Source organism: Eptatretus burgeri, chromosome 5, assembly GCF_056783735.1.
Source record: "Eptatretus burgeri isolate ZD-2024b chromosome 5, Ebu_testis_v1, whole genome shotgun sequence".
Classification (NCBI taxonomy): domain Eukaryota; kingdom Metazoa; phylum Chordata; class Myxini; order Myxiniformes; family Myxinidae; genus Eptatretus; species Eptatretus burgeri.
This window is the reverse complement of record NC_140965.1, coordinates 55,790,096-55,817,662: the sequence shown is the minus strand read 5'-3', so window position 1 is coordinate 55,817,662 and position 27,567 is coordinate 55,790,096. Positions and strand designations below refer to the sequence as shown.

Genomic DNA, 27,567 nt, shown 5'->3' with positions numbered 1-27,567 from the left:
GCCACTCTGTTGGGCCAACATCAACTTTATCATTAGTTGAACGATGGCCTGTTGTCCCAGCATCGGTCTGTCGTTTGCAGACCAACACCCGACTTTGGTCGACCTCAGTCACTCTCCACAGTATCGATCATCTCCTTCCATATAAAAGACTGAATATTGAACCAACGTTGGCAATGTGTGCATGACTATTTGTCATGATGCCAATCCAAGCCCAACGTTGGCCAAATGTAACCTGTGCCAGCTGGGTAGCTCTAAGTTGTCTTTAAGACGGACTTTTAAATGGAAAGTGAGCTTCATACTTGCCTCCATAGATCAATAATAAATTATGTTGTAATAATCAGCAAATTATGGAGAAGTAAAAAAACTTTTTTCTTTTTGTTATTTGCACTGAATTTTATCAACTAAAACTGGAGTACATACAGTATACTGTTGTAGGAAATGTGCAGCTGATGTTTCGAGCATATTCGAGCTTTGTCAGCTAAAAAAACCTAAAGAATGAGGGAGCAAATTAAATGCATCAGACGCAACTCTGACACACCAATGTCTCTCACAGTTGTAAAGACTTTGATCAACTTTTGCTTTTTAAGATCCATTGTTTATCTTGTCTGCAGACAGAGAACAATATTAGCCTTCACAGAGACAAGTATTGTTATTTGCAATACCTATTAAAAAAATATAGAAAGCTTCATCCTGGCTAATGGTTAGATTGCTAATGTTACACAAGATTGGCCGAACCAAAGTTTCTTCTTATAATTATATTGACATCCTTTGAGATGGCTTTCAGGATCGTGGAGGTGGGGTGTTCAAAATGCAATACTCAGAATTCAATTGCAGGTCCTGTCTGCCAGCATTATTTGGTGGACGTTAAAGATTTCATGGTGTCCTTCATGGAGATGACAAGGTATCACCACCACCCTGGTGAGATTCCAAGTTCCTGTCACTTTCAGTCAAACGTCAGACCTCGCCAACAGATTCGTGAAAGACTTGGGCCAAAACGTTACCAGCTGTCCACCTCACAAGAAGGTGGGAATAATTGGTGTGTGTGTGTGTGTGTGTGTGTGTGTGTGTGTGTGTGTGTGTGTCATTGGTTATTATCTCCATATGCAAGTTTCAGATGGTGGAATGAAGTCCTCCCTCGGCTCGAGGAATCTCCACCTCCATTTTGTTAAGGGATCACGATTCATGGACCAAGCTGTGAAGTTTTTTTGTTTTAAAAGTTTTATTCTGAAGGCTATTTTCAGGATCGTCACTGAGCCCCATACAGTTTCTGGACTGGAGTTACTTACTGGAGCCCCAACTGGAGTTACTTGAAAGTAATATTCCGAGGTATGGTTTTCAAGATCTCGATAAGGTTCTTCTTTATCAATATCATTGCTCCAATTATCACTGGTACAATTTGGCATATGAGCATTACATCCTTGTTTTCGATGATCACTTTTGGTTCATGTTTCCATGAGTTTTCTGGAACTGGGACATTGAAGTTTTTGCAGATGTTCCAGTGGATTACTCTACATACTTTGTTGTGTCTTTGTGTGTACAGCTGCTCTGACAGGAGTTTTTTTTATATCCCAAAAGGTGGTGACTCATGCTTTCTGTTTCTACCTTGCAGAACCTACACCTATCCGATTGACACAGTCCTGTCATCATCTTAAAGCCATTGGTATAGTGTCCTTGTCCTTTTATTATGATTTGTTCTCCATCCTAGTTAAGATGATCTCTTAACCATTCCAATGAGCCTTCTGTGTCTATGTCCAACTCTTTTTTTTTTGCTCAACTCCAACACCAACTTTTGTCCAACTTTGTTCAACTCCAGTCTGTCCAACTCTTTTTATTTTTCTTCATTTTTTAGCTCCCTGCTCTTTCATCATTCTCTCAATTGTTGCTTTCCACCTGTATTATTTCATCTTATATTTTTCTTTTGTCTTTTTTTTTGCAATCGCTGGGGCTGTAGTCGTTGCTGTTTTGGCTTCATGAGAGACTCCTTCTATTTGCACCTGTTTTTGAAAAAAAATGGGCTAGGTAGGTTCGGGTACCTTTTCTGGCTTTCTGTCTTCGTGTTTACACACAAATTGGAATCAGTAGTGTATTGAACTTTCCACGTACTCAGCCAATCCTACAATTGTCATTATGTGCACTGAAAAAAAATTGCTAGGTAGGTTAGGGATACATTTTCTGGCTTGCTGTCTTCGTGTTTAAACACAAATTGGAATCAGTAGTCGATTGAACTTTCCACGTACTCAGCCAACCCCACAATTGTCATTATGTGCACTTGATCGTGTTACATCAGGCTGCTACCTACTCCGAGTCTCAGAAGGTACATTCTCAGGATGCATTGATTTTTGGAGAACATTTTGCAGAAAGTGAGGAGTTTCCTTGTTTCGATATCTAGTTTGTTGATTTCCCATTGTGGCCCATTTATTATTCCACAACTGAATTGGAACACCAGTACTGTGAGTTATCTGTCTGGGTTCTTCCTGACCTCTTTGTTCTTTTCACATTTCTTTCTACTTTTTCACATTTCTCTATATTCATTCTAGTTCTTGATATTTCTTTTCTTTATCTCTTTTACTCTTTATTTCTTTCTCTTTATCTATTTGTCTGGGAAAAGTGAATTATTGCAGAAATTTTTCTGTAAGGCTCACTTGGCTGCACTTGAATGGGTTTGAGGGTAGTGGAGAAGCAGCTGAAACCTGAATCCTATTTAGGTTCCTCTGAATGACTGCATCTTTGCTCTTTACTTCTTCAGGTTCCTTTTCATGACTCAAATGCAGTATTTGGTCTTCCATTTGATTGGTTCATGGCTTTCATTTTGTTTTTTAGTGAGAGGTATGTTTTGAAGATCAGCCAAGTTTTACAGGTGTTCTTTGGTAATTGTTTTGTGCATTTGTTTGTGACATATTTGGTGGCCCTCTTCTACTCCGTGAGGTATTTGAAAGATGCGTCATTTGCAAGTTGCTGTATCGTTATACTTAGATCGATTTTTGTTGTCCATTTTTGTTGGTTTACTTTGTATGAATGTGCACTTGGCACACTTATCTCGACCAAATTCAATTTGGATTGGATATCAGAGCACCATTTCACTAGTTTCAGTTGTTCTGCCACTTTTTTGTCGTTTGGTGTGAAGAGTTTTAAATCATCCATGTACAGCAGATAAGTCACCTTCCCCATCTCCTTGGCCATTCTTCTATGAGATGTTATGGTGTATCCGTGTCCTTGCTCATTAATGAGGTTGCTCAGTAGGTTCAGAGCAAGGCAAAACAGGAAAGGGGAAAGGCTGTCTCCTTGGAAGATCCTGTGTCATATCTTCACTCGTGGTATATTGATCTTTCCTTCCAAGTGTTGCAATATCAATATGCTATTCCATAGCTCCATTGCTTTCTCAATCAGTTTGATTATTTTGCAGTTGATCTTGGACACTTGCATGCATTTTGTCATCCATGAATGTAGGACACGATCAAAAGCTTTTTTTTATAGTCTGTCCAGGCTGTGGACAATTTGGTTCTTCTCGTTTTACAATTTTCGACTATGGTGGTCGATTGTTCCATAGCATTCTCTTTTTTTTACAAGGAAATTTTTTGCACAGGAGGAAGCCATTCAGCCCATCATGCCTGCGCCCCACCAATTCCGGATTTAACTAGAGGGGGAGCACTCGGGAGAGTGCAAAACCTCTGCAGCCAATACTGCTGGGTCACTCAAGTGAACCTTATATCTTATTCATTAAATATGATGTCAACATTGTTGACAGAGTTATAGTTCTTTTCTCCATTTTTTTTTGGGGGGGGGGAGGGTTGGAAATCATTTAAAACATGTAGAAATGCAAAAAAAAGAAATCGAAGTTTTGTTGAAAAAATAGTTGGAAATTTTTTTTTTCTATAACAATTTTTTTTTGGGGGGGGGGGGGTTGGAAATCACTTAAAACATGTAGAAATCCCCCCAAAAAAATTTTTCTCTAACAATTTTTTTTGGGGGGGGGGGTTGGAAATCACTTAAAACATGTAGAAATGCAAAAAAAATATATTTTTTTTCTCTAACAATTTTTTTTTGGGGGGAGGGGACCAAGTCCAAAATTTAATGGCATGATCCTTGGACCATACCTAACCCCCCCACCAAGTTTCGTCAAAATCTGTCAAGGAGTTTTTCCGTAATACTGTTCAATAACAAATAAACAAACAAACAAATAAACCAATGTCACCCGCAGGGTGACCTGTATCTTGCCAAAAGGTGACCACATGTGACTTCTTTAAGGTCACACTGAGGTGAATAGAGCTGCTATCCACCAGGAGCGAGTCCTTGAGGAATATCTGCCTACGAGAGATTCCGATGAGAATCGTTTTTACAGAGTAACCATGAAAAATATGCGTTTTCCTCATAACGTCACCAAATGACGTCATAATGTCTCAAGCTTGACATATCTAGAAAGCACTCATCGAGGTGTTCAATTTGAGGTACTACACGATATGGTTCCTCAAGTACTACACGATATGGATCGATATGGATTTGAGGTACTACACGATATGGATCCCAAGCCACTAAGCCAACACCAGACTTAATCTCTTCTGCTCTGCTCCTATGACTCCTTGTTGTTTTAGGTGGTAGTATTCCCATTATAAGTTTTATGTTGTTGGTAGACATGGTATTAGCCTATATTTGGGAGGTAGTTCAGTTTCTTCAGATTTCAGGATAAGGAAGGTATGTTACCTTTTGTGAGAGCCACTCATCCATTACCCTTTCCTCTTGAATGAGTTCATTAAATGCTCGAGCATTGTGATTGTGGAGATGTCATGGCCAGAAGATTGGAATTCTATCCGGGCCAGGCCTCTTATAGTGTGGCGTTTTTTCGAGTTGTTAAAAAAAAATCTTCATAAATTATCACTAGGGGCATTTCATTTAGAAGTTTTTTTAGTTTATCTGGAATTCAAATTCCAGATAAGGTATTGTCATCGTGCACAGTCCATCCGTCCGTCTGTCTCCTATTTTGAATTCTCCTGCCAAACCGCTGGGCCGATGTGGCTGAAATTTGGCAACAACATTCCTCTCCTGACTGGTAACAGGGATTGCAAAGCTCGTTCTGGTCACATGACTTTAAGTAAGTCAAAATGGCCAACTTAGTAAATTTCTTCAAAAATCTTCTTCACCAGACCTACCAGTCAGAATATGACCAAATTTGCGTGACAACATTAGGCCAGGGTAGGAATGTTAAATTGCAGAGGTCATGCTGATCACGTGACCGGAAGTGTGTCAAAATGGCTGGCTCAGTCAGTTTTTGGGAAAAATTGCATAAATTTCTTCAAAAATCTTCTTCACCAGACCCACCAGTCAGAGTACGACCAACTTTGGGTTAAAACATTAGGCCAGGGTCCTGATGTTAAATTGCGGAGGCCATGCTGATCATGTGAACAGAAGTGTGTCAAAATGGCAGACACCAAATTCCTTCAAAAATCTTCTATCTTCTTTTCCAGACCCACTAGTCAGAAAGCTACAAAATTTGGGTTACAACATTAGGCCAGGGTGGACATGTTAAATTGAGGAAGTCATGGTGATCACATGACCAGAAGTGTGTCAAAATGACCAACTTTGTCAATTTTTGGGAAAATTGTGTAAATTCCTTCAAAAATCTTCACCTCCAGACATACCAGTCAGAATGCTCCCAAATATGGGTTACAACATTAGGATAGGGAACTGATGTTAAATTGCGGAGACCATCTTGATCACGTGACTGGTCAGAGATCTTGACACTCCCAAACGATGCACCGCAGCTTTGATCTCTCTGACATCCTTCCCAGAATTCAGTCCATACAAGCGTTGAAAAGTGCAGGGGCCAGTACACACCCCTGATGAACCCCAGTAACAGCTGGAAATAAGTCCGAGATGGAATCACCGCATCTCACAGCACTCTCATTACCAGAGTATAGTTCAGACATCAAATTGATCAGTTTTGATGGCATTTAACGAAGACCGAGAATTCTCCAGAGGGCATCCCAATTCAGTGAATCAAGCGCTTTGCAGAGATTAACATAGGCTGCAAGCAGCCCCTCCCGAAGCTCTAGTTTACGTTCAGTGAGGACCTGAAGAGAAAGGATACAGTCAATTGTTGACCTCTTTGGTGTAAAGCCTAACTGCGCTCGACACTGGTGCTCAATCAGATGGTGGCGAACCCTATCAATAATTATCTGAGCAAAGACCTTGCCCGGCACTGAGAGCAGCATCACCCCTCGGACGTTGCTGTCATATTGGCGATAACCCTTCCCTTTTCAGGGAAGAAGGACAACAAGGCTCCTCTTCCAGTCAATTGGGATGATGCCTGTGTTTCAAACAGAGCACAGAACTGCATGCAATGACATGAGTACAGCATTTCCACCAGCCTTTGGAAGTTCAGCATGGATGCCACAGATCCCAGGAGCTTTATCCAATGTCAAGTAGTTCACTGCAGCCTATGTTTCCACAAATCAAGGTGGACCACAGTTGATTGGAGGATCAGCAATTGGAATAGTAACACCCCTGACATCCAACTCAACAGCTGGTGGGTCAGCCTGATACAGCCGCTCAAAGTAAGTCCTCTGTCAAGAGCACACCACCCTCCGCTATAACTACAGTTTACTGAGGGATGGGTTTGGAGGAACACGATGCATGCATTCCCCTGTAAGCAGGACAAGAATCACTTGTCCACATGTGATGCTTTACCCCCCTCACAGATGCCTCGCACATAGGCCTCCTTGTCCACCCACAGTGCACGTACAGTGTTATGCCTCAACTCCCTGAACAGCTCAACTCTGCCATTAAGCTTGGCCCTGTGTCTCGGGTCAATGGTATCCAGCTTCCCTTGCGAGACAAAATTCTTTTTCGCCTGACGGTGAATTCCAAGACATCCACCAGTAACATCAAGGATGGTAGTCTTGAAGGCGCTCCACAACTCTTCAGGATTCCCCAAAATGCCCAGACCCCCAAAATCCTCACTGAGCATATTTGCAAACTCCTCAGCTGCCCTCTCATCCTTAAGCTTGCCAACATCCAGCTGAGACCTGGATGCTACCATCCTCCCGGATTTAAGCTGCAACTTCAGAGTTGCCACAACACTCTCTGACATCCTTTGAGATGGCTTTCAGGATCGTGTAGGTGGGTGGACTGGTCTATAAAATAGAGAATTAAATTTGCTTCCTGTTATTGGCTGCAGTGCAATCCTCTGGAAATGTAGGGGTCTATGCCTAATAGGTGGGGCTTACATAAAGTCGTTGCTCAAATGGGAAAGAGGCCACAACCTATGACATTTTAATTCATCATCACCACTTCGTTTATCTTGGGGGTGGAGCCGTGGCCTGTGTGCCATGTTCTGCAATGTGCTCATTCACGTTACAATACATAACATCATTGCATTTGAGATGAAAAGAATGTTAAAAGGTTGGACTAACATCTCAATAATGAAGCAAAGTTATGAAGCAAGTATCTCACCAACCGCATGCAGACTACGACTACATATCATGTTCGCTCGATGTCCATGATTACAAGGTATTCAATTGCATTTTGTACGTTAATGACTACACTGGTGGCCTGTTGGCTTATGTTATTGCCAGCAATAATGGATAGAGTCAGGCTTCTCAAACATGAAGGTTTAAAAGTGAATATGGAAATCAAGGTATCTTCAGTTTCTCGAGAACAGGCATTGGTCCGTGTATTGTCATCAAGCAGCGTCACTGGGTGTGAGGCCTGAAAAGAAAGTTGTTGTACAATTCCATCACAATGAAGTGACCAAGTGGCCAGATCACTAACTCGAGCTGTAGTTTTTGCCAGTACTGTGATGTTCCAGCCTGTAGCTACAGTTATTGTTTTGGGTGCAGTTGTTATATTGTTTTTTTCGCCCCAGATTGTTCTCCCGAACAAGCCGGCAGCACGGAGACAGCTGATTGTTCTCCAAGGAACACCCCAGAGATCCCACACTTCAAAGATGGTGTACGCTTGTAGAGAGAGAGAGAGAGAGAGAGAGAGAGAGAGAGAGAGAGAGAGAGAGAGAGAGAGAGAGAGAGAGAGAGAGAGAGAGAGAGAGAGAGAGAGAGAGAGAGAGAGAGAGAGAGAGAGAGAGAGAGAGAGAGAGAGAGAGAGAGAGAGAGAGAGAGAGAGAGAGAGAGAGAGAGAGAGAGAGAGAGAGAGAGTGGAGGAGTGGAGGAGTGGAGGAGTGGAGGAGTGGAGGAGTGGAGGAGTGGAGGAGTGGAGGAGTGGAGGAGTGGAGGAGTGGAGGAGAGAGAGAGAGAGAGAGAGAGAGAGAGAGAGAGAGAGAGAGAGAGAGAGAGAGAGAGAGAGAGAGAGAGAGAGAGAGAGAGAGAGAGAGAGAGAGAGAGAGAGAGAGAGAGAGAGAGAGAGAGAGAGAGAGAGAGAGAGAGAGAGAGAGAGAGAGAGAGAGAGAGAGAGAGAGAGAGAGAGAGAGAGAGAGAGAGAGAGAGAGAGAGAGAGAGAGAGAGAGAGAGAGAGAGAGAGAGAGAGAGAGAGAGAGAGAGAGAGAGAGAGAGAGAGAGAGAGAGAGAGTGGAGGAGTGGAGGAGTGGAGGAGTGGAGGAGTGGAGGAGTGGAGGAGTGGAGGAGTGGAGGAGTGGAGAGAGAGAGAGAGAGAGAGAGAGAGAGAGAGAGAGAGAGAGAGAGAGAGAGAGAGAGAGAGAGAGAGAGAGAGAGAGAGAGAGAGAGAGAGAGAGAGAGAGAGAGAGAGAGAGAGAGAGAGAGAGAGAGAGAGAGAGAGAGAGAGAGAGAGAGAGAGAGAGAGAGAGAGAGAGAGAGAGAGAGAGAGAGAGAGAGAGAGAGAGAGAGAGAGAGAGAGAGAGAGAGAGAGAGAGAGAGAGAGAGAGAGAGAGAGAGAGAGAGAGAGAGAGAGAGAGAGAGAGAGAGAGAGAGAGAGAGAGAGAGAGAGAGAGAGAGAGAGAGAGAGAGAGAGAGAGAGAGAGAGAGAGAGAGAGAGAGAGAGAGAGAGAGAGAGAGAGAGAGAGAGAGAGAGAGAGAGGAGTGGAGGAGAGAGAGAGAGAGAGAGAGAGAGAGAGAGAGAGAGAGAGAGAGAGAGAGAGAGAGAGAGAGAGAGAGAGAGAGAGAGAGAGAGAGAGAGAGGTGGAGGAGTGGAGGAGTGGAGGAGTGGAGGAGTGGAGGAGTGGAGGAGGAGTGGAGGAGTGGAGGAGTGGAGGAGTGGAGGAGTGGAGGAGTGGAGGAGAGAGAGAGAGAGAGAGAGAGAGAGAGAGAGAGAGAGAGAGAGAGAGAGAGAGAGAGAGAGAGAGAGAGAGAGAGAGAGAGAGAGAGAGAGAGAGAGAGAGAGAGAGAGAGAGAGAGAGAGAGAGAGAGAGAGAGAGAGAGAGAGAGAGAGAGAGAGAGAGAGAGAGACCGAGTCCGAGTACGAGAGAGTCCGAGAGAGAGTCCATGGGGACTGATCGGCAGTCTAAGCGAGGCTAACAAATCTGGGCTGCATGGACGAGTGGGGATGATTTGGCTCCCGACTTGCATTGGGGAGAGGAAGTGGTATAACCAGGGGTGTACCTCGAGTATTTGGCACCCCCTCCCCCTCCTGCACCCCATCTACCCGAGATGAATAATTAAAAAAAATTAAACACACAGAAAACATATATCATGTTTGCAAGTAAAATTTCAAGTGGATTACAGTTCTGCACCTGTCGTAAGCAAATATTGGAAGCAAGAAAAATGCAGGACATAAAAAATTCAGCAAACAGGTAATACTGCTTGGCATTGATCCTTATTCACGGACCTGTGTTTGTGGGTTTGTTTGTTTGTGGGGCTACTTCTCATACAGTTCTGGGCCAATTACGTCCAGACTTGTTACAGAGGATCAGCATGACCCAAATTAATGGAAAGGGGTGTTTTTATACTTGTCGGTGGTCTTGAGGGGGTGAGGGCTGGTAGGAGGGGGAGGAGATTACTATTTAATGGAGGAGATTCAAAAGGACTGCGAATACAGTACAGGAATTCAATTAACTTTTCGGAATGAAAGTGTGAACCCATAAAGCACGTCAAGCTACCATTGTGGCCAAGACGTGTATGGTGTATGCAAATGATTTTAAACTGATGTCAACCCAAGCAACGAATCATGACCTTTCCTACAATGCATAATGCCCTGGTAACTTATGAAAGCTTGCTTCTTATTGGTGGAGAAAGCTGATGACAAAAAAAGCATTTCTGGGATCGTGCTGTAGTAATCTATATGAGGACTCTTGAGGAGAAATGAAAAAAAATTGTCAACAGCCTCCTCTCAGCAGCTACTTGAAGTCACCAACATCTGCTCCATCCACCAACGGACCCATGTGCCTGGTGTTGGCTTGATGGTTAGAGTGGTGGGCTTGGGATCCTTGGGTGCTGAGTTCAAATCCTGCTCAGCTCTTGAATTAATACCAGGTGGGGTTGACTCAGCCTGTCATCCTTCCGAGGTCGGTAAAAATGGGTGCCAGCATGCTGGTATCCTGTGTCGGAGTGGCGACCCGTCCAGGATTGTGCCCAATAGCCAAGGAGACTGCCAACGCAGCACCAACGCTCTGCACAGAGTATGGTCCCAATGGATGGACCCATGCCAAGCACATCATCAGCTCCGCCGACTCCTCCTCTCTCCTCCCATTAACCACCACTTCCACCACCTCCTGCTCTGTAATGTAATGCTGTGTTCCTGCTCCATGTACGACGATATAACGATGGTTTTAGTTCCGAGTTACTTAGTTGGGGAATTTTAGCAAATTGTATTGAGCATCTGTGAAAAAATTGCTGACAAAAAAAATTTCTTCACTAACGTATTCATCTTGGTGTCTACTAACACCTATAAATTAGTGCAAACCCAAATCCTTGTGGAAAATTCTGTGGAGTTAATCAAAGTTCGGGTGCTCAGAGGGCCTGCGCGAAAAAATCGGAAAAATTAACTTTGCCAATATTGACTTGTGGGATGTCGGACTAGGGGTTTTTTGGGGTGCTGAATTCATTCCAAGCATTATTTTTGAGAGAAAAAAACACTCCTTGATCATATAAAATGTATTTTATTGACATTTTTAACAGAACTGTGCTCAATGGAAATGTTGCTTCATCAGCTTTTACAACCTTATTCATCAAACTCTCCAGTATCTTCCTCACTCCTCTTGTCATCAGGCTGGTTTATGTTCAGGCAAGAGTTACCATGACAGATGCCGCAAACAGACATACACTTGACTTCTTGCTTTTTACAGCAGCACCTGAGTGAGCTGCAGTCCCCCGCACAGTTTCAGCTGGCAAACGTCAGGAGGTAGTCTGGTGCAATGGGGTCTGTAGAAGGGACTGGTGCATATCCTTGCTCAGTGAGTTGCCAATCCATAGTCCCGGGCATCCAACGATGGACTTTGCAGCATCAGCCAGTCTCTAGTCTGGAGGTAAGCTTGGAGAGAGTGCTGTGCTGCAGCTCCTGTTGTCGGGGGGAGTTTCTCAGTTTTTATGCTCCCAGTGGCAGCTCCCTTGCTGAAGATGTCGAATCTCAAGTCTTCCAATTCTTTTTAGGATTTCCCATGGAACATGAGCATGAAAAGATCACAGCCTGCCTTAATGATATCAACTTTCTCAGCTCAGATGCCCATAAACACGTCCATTGCCCTCTCTGCTTCATCAGTCTTGCAGAGCTTGCTTAGCAAAGTTGGTTTGCTGAACCCAAAATTTGCAGACACTGTATCACAGCCAGAGAAGCTGTGCAAGAAGATGAGATACCTCCGGTATATCTCTAGGATGACCTCCCGGATCTTTCTGACATCGTAAGATGTTTCTTTGGCTGTCGTGAGGAAGATCAGATGGTCTGCAACATGATGAATCAGCATAACCTGGACGTCTGTGTCCTCAGCCCTCACCTCGACAGGGGACTCTCTTGCCTCATCTAGAGCTGCGCAGACGATGGAGGTGTTGGCATCATCGGAGCATTTCTGTACACTGATTCCATTCCTACTAAATGTCTCAGCAAGGAGCAGAACGAGCTGGGCTTTGTTGTTCTTGTTATCGAGGAACTTTTCTCTTGCAATGATGATTTTGAGATCCAGACGAATCTGAATGTCACAGCATGCATTCTTTGTTCGTCTCAAATGGTCATGGTCCTTGGTGGAGCTGCCATACCCGTCAAAGACCACCGTTATCCGGAGGCGATGGCTCCCCATGGACTTCACAAACCGGATGTAGCTCTCGGCAACATCCTTCCAAGTAAGGTTAGCCTCACACTTGACATTATGCGGGAGCCACCCACCATCAACCACAAGGCTTGTGCAGGGGGTTGTTAGACAGGTGCCACACATGCCTTCAGGGACCTTGCTAGGGCAGCCTTGTCTGGCTTTCGCAAATTTTGGTTTTTGTCAAACAGAGACATCGGTTTTGGTGTCAACTCAAAGCGCAGAGCTTCTTTGGTCTTGACTTCACGCTCACTGATGACAATGAGGCGGTTGAATAGGTTCAGTGAGTCAATGACCAGCTTCTTGCCATTGACTTTGGGTCCAGATCTGAGGCTTGCAAGTGATTTGACCTTGTGTTTGGTTACCATTGCATGCACAACAGTTTTCCCATCCACCTTAGCCTGCATGGCTCTGCCAACTTCTTCTGCTTGATCAGCATTGACTTGGTCTTCGCCAGTGCTGCTGAACTCAGTTGAGAAGGACACCAGAGTCTTCTTGTCCCGTGTAGCATCGAAAGAGTTGACTTCCTCCAACCACCCAACTATGGTGTTGACAGCATCGTTATCCCTCTTCATTTGGGCTCTTTTAATGTCGGTGTGGAAAGGTACCCCACATTTGACCATGCTTCTTTCTAGCTCTTTGTGAATGAACGAGAAGTGGTTCAGAGTCTGAACCCAAGACTTATGAGAAGACATTCCAAAAGCGGCCTCTGTTTAGACCACCGGAGGATTTTGCCTCACGCATGAGTGTGGTTTCTATCGTGATGTCGGTCCATGTGCCGGACCATTCATGGCCTGAGAACCTGACTACATGGTTGCCGTACAAAGTGAACTTGGATCGAGTTTCCTGGAACATGGGACTCTCCTGTCGCTGATGCATCAGCTGTACATACAGCCTTGCTCCCTTTGCGTTCTGATGGTGGCCCGCTGCTGCGAAGGTATTGAGCATTCCAATGATGCAGCTGAGATGACCTGTGTGGTCTGGGACACGCTCACTCCTGATGAATACCTTGATGAGGTCGATTCTGCCATTGTACCAGACCCAGAGTGCTGGTGTCCTTCCTCCTTCAGCAAAGATCTTCAATCTCTCTGCCATCCTCTCCTCGAAGACAGTGACTATCCTTGGTGCATATGTTAGATTAGAGGAATTTAGATTACCTGTTGTCTTATCTTTTGCAGTCCTGATGAAGTCCTCCATGTCTTCTTACTCCTGCTCACTGAAGACACCTCTCAGCACGAACTTGGCAATTCCTGCAGATGCAAGAAGGTGAAAACGAATGGCCTTGGCATTATCCCCGCCTGAGAGGATGTGTTCTGCTGTGGTGCTGCCTGGATAAACCAGCTGGATGACAAGAGGAGTGAGGAAGATACTGGGGAGTTTGATGAATAAGGTTGTAAAAGCTGATGAAGCAACATTTCCATTGAGCACAGTTCTGTTAAAAATGTCAATAAAATACATTTTATATGATCAAGGAATGTTTCTTTCTCAAAAATAATGGTTGGAATCAATTCAGCAGCCCCAAAAACCCCTAGTTAGACATCCCACAAGTTAATATTGGCAAAAGTTAATTTTCCGATTTTTTCGCCCAGGCCCTCTGAGCACCCGAACTTTGATTGCCTCCCCAGAATTTTCCACAAGGATTTGGGTTTGCACTAATTGATAGGTGTTAGTGGACACCTTGATGAATACGTCAGTGAAGAAATTTTTTTTGTCAGCAATTTTTTCACAGATGGTCAATACAATTTGCTAAAATTCCCTAACTAACTGTCTTTATTATTCGGTAAATAATAATATTATAATGTCACTTGTAACTGAAGTCATCGTACTGATATTTCAACTCTCCCATTGGCACTCCCTCCCCCAGATGTCAACCAGGGTGGACCACCTCCCATAGTATGCCAGTGGGTATAACTACTGCAAAGAGGCATCCCCAATATTTGCTTGGTGGAGTGCTAATAATAAGGGGTATATGCACACCATATGTAGGTGTTTATGTACTTATGTGTGTATAGAAATGTAGTTTGTGTTCAGAACTGCTTAACTGTTCACTTTGTGTATTTATAAATGTTCTACTTGATTATGTAGTAGAAATGTCTTTTTGTTTATATGTGTTTGTTTGTAGCAATGACAAGAATGACCGCACTGTGGTCACAACCTGCGACAAAATCCGGTGGCAGGCCAATTGGAAAACACATTAAAAGCACTCTTAAAAGATTAACTCGACACCTCTCATCCATGTTAGCCTCCACCGTGGTGATATCAGAACGAGCCGATCTGTCACACAGTCACGGATTGTTTAACACAAATATGGGGCCCTTCAAAAGTTACGTAACGCCATTTTTTTTAGGGAGGCGCATTCCGTCCCTGCTGAAGGGCTTGATTCAACGTTGCTTATAATTTTTATTCGACATTGATTAGACTTTTGGGGTGTCTTATCGTGAGTGACACTCGACCCAAACAAAGCCAATGGAAATCTGATGCAACAACCACGGACAGTGTATAACTAGCAGAGGCCTAATGCCTTAGGCCCACATAATTTTCTTCGAGAGGTGCACACTGTGCGTACTGAAGGGCTTCATGAAACCTTACTAATAATTTTTATTCGAGATATTATTTGATTTTTTTGGGGTCCCTCATCGTGAATGACTGGATTCAAACAAAGACAATGGAAATGATGGAACAAACCTGTACAGTATAATCAGCAGATGCCTCCAGGTCTGATGTCTTAGGCCCACCAGAAAATCAGCCATATCATTTTGTCAGGGTGCCATGGTTGGTGGAGTCAAGTGATAAATGAGGATGGGGTTCGACAGCTGTCCGACCAATGGGTGCACATTTTGTAAAATCGACCCCCAACAACAACCACAACAATGACAGTAACAACAACATGTGAAGTGCTTGTAGGCCTGTGACACATGCTGTTGTTGTGGAGCCGAGTGTCGGCAGTGAGCACGACCGCTAGGTGGAGCAGTAGCGTCGGCTCCACCGAACACCCGGAATTTGGATCGTGCTTCTCGGAGAACTCCGAAAGGCACGGGTCCCTTACAGGACCGTGGTCGCCAATATTTTGATGGCGTGAGGGAGGGTCCACTTGTCAAACTCCAATTTACCTAAGTACCCACGCCGTCCAACTACCGCGGAAACCATACCCTCGGCCGACTCTGTCCGATCCGAGTCGCGGGTAACGGCTCGGATCCGGCGTAACTGAGCGGAGTTACCAGAGGTGCTGGACCAAATGCACAATTTGCCGCTTCCCAATTTCCCAACACGCACCGTGCTAAGCCAATGAAAGAAACACAGAAATGAGCTCATACATTCAGCAAAATGGATATTTATTTACAATAGACAGGGAGGGGAACACAGAAGAGTAGAGTTAGTCCGACAAAGCAAGGCAAATAATGTACAACAAAAGCACTTAACAATTCTACTTGACAAGACAGGCCCGCACACAGACACACACACCCAAAGAAAAGAGATGGACCTCAATGGTCTTTATTCGAGGTTCCCAGCTCGAGGGAAGATGAGCTGGAAACCAAAGCTATCTTGGACCTGTCCACCTCGTGTGGTCTTCGACGTCTTGGACCGGCAGGACTTGAACCCACAACCATGATGCCACTCCAAGTACCCGGGATGGAGGATGAAGGGCGGATGCCAACCAGCGTGAGCGCGGACGAGGCAGTGAGCGCCAGCAGGTAAGGCCAGGTGATCCGGCAGATCAAAACCAACTCTCCACCAGTCGGATCATGCCAAACAGTTATTCACGCCTTCTCCAGAGGGGAGGAGCCACCTCCTCCGACCCACTCTCCCCCACTGGACGGTTTTGGTGCGCAAATGCGCTCGTCGCCCCCGTGATTGGCCAAAAAGGGTGCCAAGTATGCTGATTGGACCGGGGGGGGGGTCACGGCAGACCGCCCCTCAAACAGGAAGAGGAGTAACATTGTCCTGCATTGGCTCTCATTGGCCGACTGATGGCAAACTCGCTCGCATCTCTCTGATTGGGTGAGAGAGATGCCAATTCCTTCTTGAACTCCGCCCACCGTGAGCGTTATGGCGTCAGGATGGAGCAAAGGTGTTGTTATTGTTGTATGTGATGTAAAAATGTAAAACAAAACCCTGACTATGAAAATAACTCCGCAGCACACGAAGATTTAATTCCCATTAGACACAGGGGATGGATTCTAACTCGAAAGACATACTTACCAATATAACTGATCTATAGGGACTCTGGCTGTTGTGTGCTGTAAGCTTCCAAATTCGTAACACTGTATCATGTGGATAATAATGAATAGTATGGATAATTATAGTTATCATGGGGTGCTCCGTGTGCATGTATGGGTTAATTGTGTGGTAGCTTGTCCTGTGTGTATGTGAGAGGGTTGGGGGGAATTAATTTCATTAATTTGAATGAAACCTCTTTCCTCTTGGCAGAGGCTGTGTGGCTGGAACGCCCCCGGGAGAAAGTAGGGAGCAGTAAAACAGGGATGAAAATAAGTGATAATGCCCCCCCCCTTGTGTGTTTGTGTTGATGTAAATACTGCCACATTGTTGTATGTACTTCATGAATGCATATGTGTATGTGGATACATTTATAACGGGTGTAGGTTAGAATACAACTCCCACATGCCCCTTTTACCTTCCATCTTTAATTTTTCTTAAAAACAGCCATCCCATGTTGATCTGGAGCAAATACCAAGCCCCGGGGAAACGCAGAGTGATATCAGCTGTGTAAATGATCAACCAGAGGTGGGGTGGGGGAGGGAGGGAGGAGCCATGACCACAATATAGTTGGAGCTGAGAACTAAAAGAGCCTGGAAAGTCAGTTAGCATGTGTTGCGCAGCTGAAACGAGTTGGATTGAGACGAGCAGCAATGGAAATTCCAAACACCACTATCCTTGAGAAATCCAAAATGTCATTCCTAAGCACCCTCATGAGGAAAAGACGTTTAAGATAGGTTATGTATACTCATCGTATGAATGATGGATGCATCCATGCCAAAAGATGTCCAATATGGTGAGCTCCAAACAGCACAAAGACCAATTGGGCATCAAAAATACTATAGAGGAACAACAAGTATTATTTTTGTTTCCTGAATTGAGGCAGTGGAATTGGAACACAGACCAAACCAGCACGTAAGAGATCAAAAGGAACAGTAGAAAGTTGGAAAAGTGGGGGGTGGGAAGTGAACACACCAAGAACAATGTGGAGTGAGACTTGGGGGAATAAGGGACATAGAGAAGAATGACATACATATACACACACAAAAAAGGGGTCCAAAAGGTCTACACTTACGCCCGTTAATTTATACACGTGTCGGTAGTTAAAACCCCATGACCCGTGGGCAAACCAGCCTGAAACAGGTGACTCACTTTTAATAGCACATTGACACATGTTCCCAATGGATTTATACCATTCCTGTGTGTGCTCTTGAGTTTCCGTTCCCTGAGGACCAGAAAACAGGTTCTCATTAACAAATAATTTATTACAATAATTAAATATGGATGGGAGGAATAAGAGCATTGCCGCTCTTCTGCAGTAAATCAACTGGAACGAATGAAACTAAAATAATCCACATCCATCGGAACCATATCTGGTTAGACATTGGGGCAGGGGAGACAAGAGCCTTCTAAACACCACTCGATTCTGCTTCTTCAATGACATCAATTACATACACTTACGCTAACATGGTTTTTTGACAGCTTCAGACATTCATAAGTAGTATATACATGAGAATCCCAATGCTACATGAACCCCTCAACCGCTGGACTGGTTTCATCACTTGTTGGCAAATCATCAGCGACAGCATAGACTAAAATGCAGGACCACTGAGTGAACTAACAATGTTCCATGTGCAATGTCAATAGCAGTCAACATATTCTAAAGAATAAGACCCAATCATGTCTCTCACCCTTAATTGTAGAGAATGACCAATCAGCTTTCACCAAATCGATTACCCTGGGTGGCTTGGATTATCAAATAAATTAACTCTTCCCATGCATTTCCAGCTGAAGAAAAATGCATAAAGCAACAATGAAAAGCTACACAAGGTAAGCCCCTTGCTGTTTCAAACTCCACCCAAGTTTTATATATAGTTGTGTGCACTCCACCCTGATAAACCAAACATGCAGAATTGATAATGTGTTTGTTGAAGAACTGTTCCAGCAGTCATTCTAAGTGTCTTTTCGGCATGAGGTATGTGCAGAACACCTGAATGAAAATTTACTCTCAACGTAATTGTCTCATGCGCTAATTGTTCAGCACGAGCAACTCATGCACATATTAAATTATACCAACACCCTGCAAGAATTTATTCCTGTTTACTAAATTATATAGATGAGATTGATCTCTATCACCCCCCCCCACACACACACACACACACACACACACACACAAACACACACACACACACACACACACACACACACACACACACACAGACACACACACACACACACACACACACACACACACACACACACACACACACACACACACACACACACACACACACGTCTGCCCAGTAGGAACCTGAGATGTCGGCATTGCAGTGTTAGTATGAGCTTGCAGCTTGCAGTGTTTGTGTGAGAAACTCAAGGGGTTACCCCAGCGACTCAATTGCTCAGGGGGCTGTCACCACGTTGAAGCAAAGATCCTTGGATTAGAGTCCCAGGTTGAGTCGGGATTTTTTCACACTAGTTCTATGCGGGAACTAATTCCTGTTTATTAAATTATATATACCCTCCACTCTAAAAAAAACAACATGCAGAATATGTGACTTTCGAAATGACGCATTCCACCCCAGAATGCTCAGCACACCTGTGCAGAAACCCCAGGAAATGCCGACGTTCACTGCAGCATAAAGTGTTGTTGCAGTTATGGAAAAGACTACAATATGCATTCAGAGATGTGTAGGATTTTTCCCAGACAGATATTTCTTTAGTTTATGCAAGTTAGATTTCCTACCTTTTTATGGAGGGATATTTTGGAAGGGAGATGCGTCGTAAGTTAGAACGTTCAATTTCCCTTTAAAACCTCCATCTATCAATCCATATTTTGACTCTTCTTTAACTCCAGCTACCCATCCATCACCAGTCCCTCAGTCTTTGCCTTTCAAGCCCTGAAACTCATGATATTGCTCTTTGCCTTTCAAAACCCATAACTCACGATCCTATTCTATACCATTCAAACCGTTCCCTCCCTCATTTTCCATTCCACATCCAAAACCACCCCCCTACCACCACATTACTTATACACACAAAACCCCATTACTTCAGAACAATGGAACAGAATTATCTGTTGACTCATACAAAAGATTCTTAATTGGACTTGGAAAATAAATAGACTCGTCTTTTCAATTCCTACAAACCCCCCCATTTGGACACAATGGAAGCAATCATTAGCTCTGCAATGATCTCTTTGTTCTTTTAACTTCTTGCAAATCAACGCATTAAGAGCTAAATGATAAATAATGCTGCAGCTGTGCAGCTGATGTCATCGTGCACATGTGTTCAACAGGCAGCTGACGTGATTGTGCATTAAATGGATAACAACAAGAACACCCACACCCCCATCTCAGTGGTTGTAAAACTGCAGACCAGTTTGATCTCCTTAGCGAGAGGATGTAGAAACAAACTGGATCAAGAAGTTATGGAAGGCAGAACAGCTAAACCTCCGTATAGAGCAGATGGTTTCACCACCACCTCTTATCTTCCCCCATCCAAAATCACGATCTTTTCTTCCCCTGCTAATCCGCCCAAACCCAACTCCTTCAAATTCCCTGCTTTCCTTCCTGAAAGTTCCCTGTCATGTAAGGTCCTGAAAGTCCATGTAGTGTCCATCTTGTTTACCATGTGTTCCCCGCCCCATCCCTCTCGCTTCCAAAGATCTCCCCATGTCTCTGTTCCCCACTGTTTTGTCCTTCCCTCTCCCACCCCTCTTGCCTCCTGCCACTCTTGCTGTGCTTTGTGTGTTCGCTCTCATACGAGCCTCGACAACGTGTACAATAAAGGGCCCAAGAGGACAGGCATTTACTATACAAACCCCTGACGGAATGCTACCAGTGAATGGATTGTTTCTCTGGACTAGTTGCTTCTGAACACCGATGGGAAGGACATATCTGGGTCTTCTGCATGTGCAGGGTAAGCTTAAAATGATGATCTTTACTATTAATCATGTTGAGAGGATGGAATCTGCGGGAGTTGTGAGGGCTGTTATAAATACTGTATATTGTTTGTTTGGTTCCGGTCCACCAAGACAAATTATATTAGATGTTTGCATCTATTGCTAAAGGTTGAAATGTGTCGTTGATTGTCATCTCCATAATTCGGGTTTCACAATGTGGAACGGTGTCCTCCCAGGAGTTGAAGTATCCGCCTTCATTTTGGTGAAGGATTGTGATTCATGGGTAAGTTATGAAATTGTGTTGTTTTCAGAGTTTTGTTCCAAGGGCTCCTTTCAGGATCGTCACTGAGCCCCGGACAGCCCCCGACTGTAGTTAATTTGTGGTGGTGTTCCCAAGGATGGTTTGTCGGATCTTTGTAAGGTTCTTCTTTAACATTTCCGTTTTTCCAATTATCACTGGCACAATTTTGGTGCTCTTCAACTTCCAGGATCTTTTCACTTCATTTTTGAGGTGTTGATATTTGGTCATTTTTTCTTGATTTCTGCATTATTTAAACCAAAATCACTGGGTACTGAAACTTCAATTAACAATGCCTTATTTTTCTTTTGTATCTGAGCACGATGTCTGGTCGCAGTGCTTTTTTTCTATGTTCATGCCAGATGGGTTCATCAGGTCGTACGTGAGGATTATTTCCTTGTTTTCAGTTATTGCTTTTGGTTCAGGTTTCCATGAGTTTTGTGGAACTGGGATATTGAAACATCTGCAGATGTTAGTGGTTTACTCTAAATAGGCTGCCTTGTTGTGCCTTTGTGTGTATACCTGTTCTGACATGAGTTTTTTTTACATCCCGATAAGAGGTGGCTCGTGCTTCCTGTTTCTGCCTTGGAAAATCTACATTTATCTGATTGGCTGAGTCCTGCCATTTTTTAAAGCCATTCATGTACTGTCCCTGGTCTTGACCATTTATAACAATTAGTTCTCCATCCCAACTGAGCAGACCTCTTCTTCGTCATTCCAGTGATCCTTCTTTGTCTATCCACAATCTGTCCAACTTTTATATATATATATATATATATATATATATATATATATATATATATATATATATATATATATATATATATATATATATATATACATTTCCCTGCTCTTTTGTCTCTCTCCCAGTCATCATTAAATATCTGTTGGTATGTTGACTTGTATCTTTCTTTTGTCTTTTTGGCAATTATTGGGGCCGTATTTGTTGCTGTTTTGGTTTGGTGCGTGACATCTTCTATTCACACCTTGTTTTGGAAGTTTTTCACAAGGTGAGTGAGATATACCTTTTCTGGTTTGTTGTGTTCATGATTGTGTACAAATTGTATTTGTTGATCTGTTGAACTTTTCACATACTCTCCTAATCTTAGTCATCACTCTGTGCACTTGATTGAGTTTCATCAGGCCACCACCTCCTTCTTTCCTTGGCAGATACATTCTGAGGATGCACTGATTTTTTAGAACACTTTGTGGATGGTGAGGAGTTTCCTGATTCTAATATCTGATTTTCTGGTTTCCGCTTGTGGCCAGTTTACTATTCCACAGCTGTATTGGAACACTGGTACTGGGAGCTGATTTATGGCTTTAATTTTCTTCCTTGGGGAGAGGTATATTTTCAGGATCAGCCTCGTTCTATGCAGGTATTCTTTGGTAATTGTTTTGTGCAATTTTTATGACATATTTGGTGGCCCTCTTCTACTCCAAGGTACTTGTAAGATGTTTCGGTGGCTAGCTCCTGTATTGTATCTCGGTCAATATTTATGTTGTCCATTTTTGTGGTTCTCCCTTGCACGAAAATGCACTTGGCATACTTATCAAGGCCAAATTCCATTTGGATGTTGTCAGAGTACTGTTTCACAAATTTCAGTTGTTCTGCCAATTTTTCGTCGTTCGGTGAAAAAAGTTTTAAATCATCCATGCACAGTCGGTGTCACCTTTCTTGTTTCGTTGGAGATTATTTTATTGGATGCTAGGGTGTATCCATGTTCTTGCTAATTAATGACGTTACTTAGTGAATCCAGATCCAGGCAAAACAGGAAGGGGAAAAGGCTGTCTTCTTGGAAAGATTCCGTGTCGTATCTTCACTCCTGGTATTTCAATCTTTCATTCTGAGTGCTGCAGGATTAGTGTGATAGTCCATATATCCATTGTTTTCTCAATCAGCTTGATTACTTGGGGATTTATCTTGTACATTTACATTCACTTTATCATCCAAGAATGTGGGACACTGTCAAAAGCTCTTTTTCTAGTCTCTGCAGGCTGTGGACAATTTGGTTCTTCTTTTATTGCAGTTTTTGAGTGTTGAGGATGCAGAAAGAAAATAAATAAATAAATAGAAATAATTTTCGAAATGGTTGTTTCGAACTCCTAGTGGTCTAAGAAACTCTGTAGTACCATTAAAAATTGGGGGCGCCAATTGTAGAAACTAACCCAATTTATGTTCCCCACTGTTTTGTCCTTCCCTTTTTGTCCTTCCACTGTACCAAAACGGTACATGATAGCGCAAAAAAATGATGGCCACCTTACTCACCATTCTCCTGCGGTGTGCAGTATCAAGTTTTGTTCAAATCAGGCAATGAAAAAAATTATTTAAAAATCGATTCCCTATTCAGTCAAGTACTCTTCGGGAGAATTTGATCAATGCAAACAACCTCAGCGGTATAGTTCGCTGGAGCTATCTTTTTTTTTTCAGCAATAAGCTTTCTCCTCAGCTACAGGCACAGAGGGAGGTTTAAAAACAAAAACAGTAAAACGCAACGTATCTGGTCCGGGGTGTGATGAATGATGATATCCTAGGTTGTCACATTTGAGCCATAGTTAAATATCTAATCAATAGTCAATAGTTGTATATTAATCAGCTGTCAGGATTCGAACCTTGCGTTAAAAATGTTGCTTTAAGTGATTCATGTTGCCCGAACTGTTTCTTTGGACAGCCTTTCACTCTTCCTGTTTTTCTGCAGCTGCACAACAGCATGTCCTTGGAAGGAACTGTTTCTTCATTGTATGCTGACATCCCACACATTCCTGTTCTTAGTCATCACAAGAGTTTCACCTTTGCTGTCATCATGTGCCAGTGTAGGAGGTTTAGAAAGTCATTAGTTTGCAAGATAAACTGTTGGGTTGCATATCTGAAAATTGACCGATTCAACTTCCCCTAGGGCCCCTATGGAGGGGGGAAAGAAGCCCACTGCCGCATTTATTTCTTTATCCCTTAGCACACACTTTTGGTCCACACCCAGTTCTGCTTTTGTGTGATTAAATATATGATGGTTTTGAAGCATAATCTCAATGTGGTCCGGAGGTGCCTGACTGAAGGGTCGTTGAGCCACATTCCGCATGTGTGTGGTCTTCAGAAATAGAACGTGTAATTCGAGGATCCTCATCTGACTCTGTCATCTTACTCGGCCGGGTGGAGAGTCATAACATTTTGGCGATGAGGATGGGATTCGACTGATGCTGGCGGTGTGGACGGCAGGCCTCCGCTTGGTGTACAGCGATCACAAGGGTTCAGCTAAAAGGTACGTGACGATCGCACGTGGGACATCTAAAATAGGGAGCCCCGGTTAGATGAGCGCTGTACACTCGGTGGGCAGCGCCCCGCCGGACGCAGCTCCAGGATCTGCTCGAATCAAGAACTGTAACGGTAAAACATATGAGGTGATTCGAATGCGGTTTGTCTGAAGAGCACAAAGGGAGGGCTGTTAGGCGGTGTTGTTGGGATCTGGAAGGGTAGAGGATAAAGGTTATCCGTGTGAAATAGGGAGGGAACAGGTTGGAATCCTGTACCATATAGAGGGAAAGTTAGAGGCCTTCATTGGGATTTGAGGCTTAGGCAGTTGTTTGAAAGGGATTTTGGTCCCGAAGTAAAAGGAGAAGCGATTTAAAGCTATCAGGCAGTTGATAGGATAAGAACATAAGATGGGGAATAAATCTTCAAAGAACGAAAAGATACCAAAAGGAACAACATTGAAAGTTATCAGTGAAAAATATGGAATCGATAAAGTAAAGGGAATACAGGACTGGGTGAAGTGGACCGCGGGGAGAAAAGATCCCTTTCCGCTGACTGGATCTTTAGATCCAAAGATATTGAACACAGTGAGTAATGCGCTGACAGAGGGCAAAGCAGGAGGCCCGAAACAAAGTGGCAACACTGGAAAGCGTTGACTGCGTGGCTAACGGAGTCACAAGTCGAGACAGAGCATAGGTGACTAGGACTAGAAGGGACTGTGAAACAACGAAAAATGCAAGACGAGGAACGACAAGGGAAACTAAAGCAGGCGCTAGACCAGCTAACGGAGAGGACAAACAGAAGGAACTAGAACAAGCGTGAGAGCAGCTGATGGAGGTCAAGATACAGAGTGAGGAGAGACAGGAGAAGTTGAAACAAGCGTTAGCACAGATAGCGGAAATGAACGATGACGTAGACCGAAAGGCGACAACATGACTTGGGACGACAAAAGGAATTTACCCCGTCTTAGGGATGGAAGGAGCAAGAGGAGGGGCAGACATTCACCAGTTCCCCATGATGCAAGCGGCAGGGGGAGATTTGGTTTGGAGATCATGGACCCCACAAGACATAAGGGGAGTAAAAGCTAGAATGGAAGAATGCATAAAGAAAAACCCTAGAAGGGCAATTCAGATATTACACGATCATATAAAAATGCAGGAAGCAACCAGGACGGACATAGGGTTGATATGCACTGCTGTGCTGCCCAGTTCGGTTTGGAGCTCGCGATCGGCAGCCTGGGGCGTCAAACGAGAAGGAGAGGAGGATTGCACTTTAAACCGACATTACCCAGAGGGAGACGACCGACAAGCACAGGCATTGTACAGGGGTAGGGTACAAACTCTGATGGAAGAACTTGCGATGGAGATGGCCCCAAGGGTAATGGTTTGGCAGGCAATACAGGGTATTACATAGGATCCCAAGGAATCACCTGCCGAGTACAAAGCACGACTGTATGAACAGATCGAGCTGCACTTGGGAGCACAGACACCCCTCCACCTCCTGAACACTGTTTGTAGATGGACTGTGCGACGAAGTAAGGCGAGAGGTGAAGGCGGACATGCCAGAGTGGAAAACGGCTGAAGTGGATGCCGTGATTTGAAAGGGCGAGGCAAGCCTGGCAGACTCTAAGAGAAGAGGAGCGGAGAGGAAAGAAAGATGCCCAAGCTATGGTTGTAAGAAACCTCGAATTGAAGAGCTGTAAATACGAAGAGAGGGAAGGAAGGCCTCGCTGGAACAATCCAGATTGGGAACCCCGGTATGAAGCCGAACGGGGCCAGCGGAGACCTTGGAATCGAGAGAATGAGCCGCAAAGGCAGGGAGAATGTTTTAACTACGGTAAATTCAGATATTAGAGCCAGGAGTGCAAGGCACCACCTAAACAACGAGGCTGGGGCTCACGGCCAACACAACAGCAGGAGAGACCAACGGCACCCCCTAGAGAACATGAGAGGCGAGGGGAAACAGTGGAAAGAAACTATTGACATGAGGACACCGTGGTGGCTCCGCAAAGAGAAACGCAGAACGTAAGGGAATTGACCACGACCTTGAACGTAGAGGGGAGACAAGTAACATTCCTAGTAGACAGAGGGGCCACCCGGTCAACATTAAAACAAGGAGAGACTAGAGGGGGAGCACTCGGGAGAGTGCAAAACCTCCGCCGCCAATACTGCTGGGTCATTCAAGTGAACCTTATATCTTATTCATTAAATATGATGTCAACAGTGCTGACAGTTATAGTTATTTTCTCCAACATTTTGTTTTTTTTTTGGGGGGGGGTGGAAATCAATTAAAACATGTAGAAATGCAAACAAAAAATTTTTTTTGGGGGGGGGGGGTTGGAAATCACTTAAAACATGTAAAAATGCAAAAAAAAAATTTTTTCTCTAACAATTTCTTTTTTTGGGGGGGGGGACCGAGTCCAAAATCTAATGGCATGATCCTTGAACCATACCTAACCCCCCCACCAAGTTTCGTCGAAATCCAAGGAGTTTTTCCGTAATACTGTTCACAAACAAACAAACAAAAAGTAACCTCCGATCTTTGATGGCGGAGGTTAATAAAGAACCTGCCACTCTCAGGCGAGTCGGTGAGTGTGGTGGGGGTTTCGGGACGGAGAGAGGATATCCCGATTTCAGACAAATTACGAATTGAAGTAGGTCCCCTGCGGGGAGAACATGCATTTTTGGTAGCTAAACACACCCCGATGAATTTGTTGGGAAGAGATTTGTTGTGCAGAATGGGATGTACGATAACGTGCAGGCAAGACGGAGTCTTTATAGATGCTCCGCTAGCATTGCAAGAGGAAGTAATGACCCTCATGACGACCGAACTCGGACCGGTAGTTTATTGGTCGCGGATTGTGTCACAAGAGGGGAGAGATAAACTGACTAGGGATTGGGAAAGTGCGAAGAGATTGCGGGACGTAGAGGAATGGTTGCGTAGCAACGACATTGAGCTGAAAGGAGTGGAACTGCCTTTGCACTGTACGGTCTATTATGACGAAACAGGGCAAGATTTTGATTACTCGGATAGGGTACATGAAGATTACACCGCCACACGCACTTTGATGACAACCACTCTGTGGATCGGAAAGGAGGGAGCGGCAATGGAGGTGGAACTAACTGCCGAGGAACGTGAGCTAATGAAGCACAGAGAAGGACTTACCCCGCATGTCTCAATGGCGGTCAGTAAAGGACATAGTGTCGGAGAATTGGAAAGAATGATGACCAGATTGAGATGCGCCCCAGAACCACTAGAAAGGGATAGCGAAACCCGGAACGCTTTACGGGCCAGCCGACGGGGGGATGGATGGAAAGTATGCTTCCCTGATCAGATTTTGACATGTATGCTAGAAAGATATGAGATGAACAGCGAAAGGCCCCGCCGCCAGGCCAACAGAGAAACGAGAACGGAGGAAAGATTACAGGAAGTACCTGTTGAACTATGGACACGACACCCGAATGATGTGGGCAGAGTGCTGGCTGCAACGCCCGTATCCATCCAGATAAAGGAGGGGATACCCCTGCCTTGAGTGGCTCAATACCCATTGCGCAAAGAAGCAATAGAGTGGATCGCTCCGGTGCTAGCATCATTGCGCGACCAAGGGGTGATAATACATACTAAAAGCCAATGCAACACACCAATCCTGCCGGTGAAGAAGCCCGGGAAAAAAATGGAGGTTCGTACAAGATCTGCGGGCGGTGAATAAGTGCGTGAAAGCGTCCTTTCCCGTGGTGCCACACCCTGTTACGGTACTGTCAGGGGTG

General features: G+C 44.2%; 1 protein-coding gene and 1 pseudogene across 3 annotated transcripts in view; both read right to left on the bottom strand.

Moving 5' to 3' along the window:
- The window catches only part of LOC147026475 (neuropeptide Y receptor type 1-like), a 101,657-nt gene that overhangs the window by 3,839 nt on the left and 70,251 nt on the right, over window positions 1-27,567 (bottom strand). The window contains exon 2 of one of the 3 annotated variants that reach the window (XM_085881912.1): window positions 421-488. The exons of the other annotated variants lie outside the window; for them this stretch is intronic. The gene's annotated coding sequence lies outside the window, so the exon portion shown is untranslated. The remainder of the gene's footprint in view (window positions 1-420; window positions 489-27,567) is intronic. 3 annotated transcript variants of the gene reach the window in all.
- LOC147026476 (uncharacterized) lies at window positions 9,377-13,738 on the bottom strand (annotated as a pseudogene).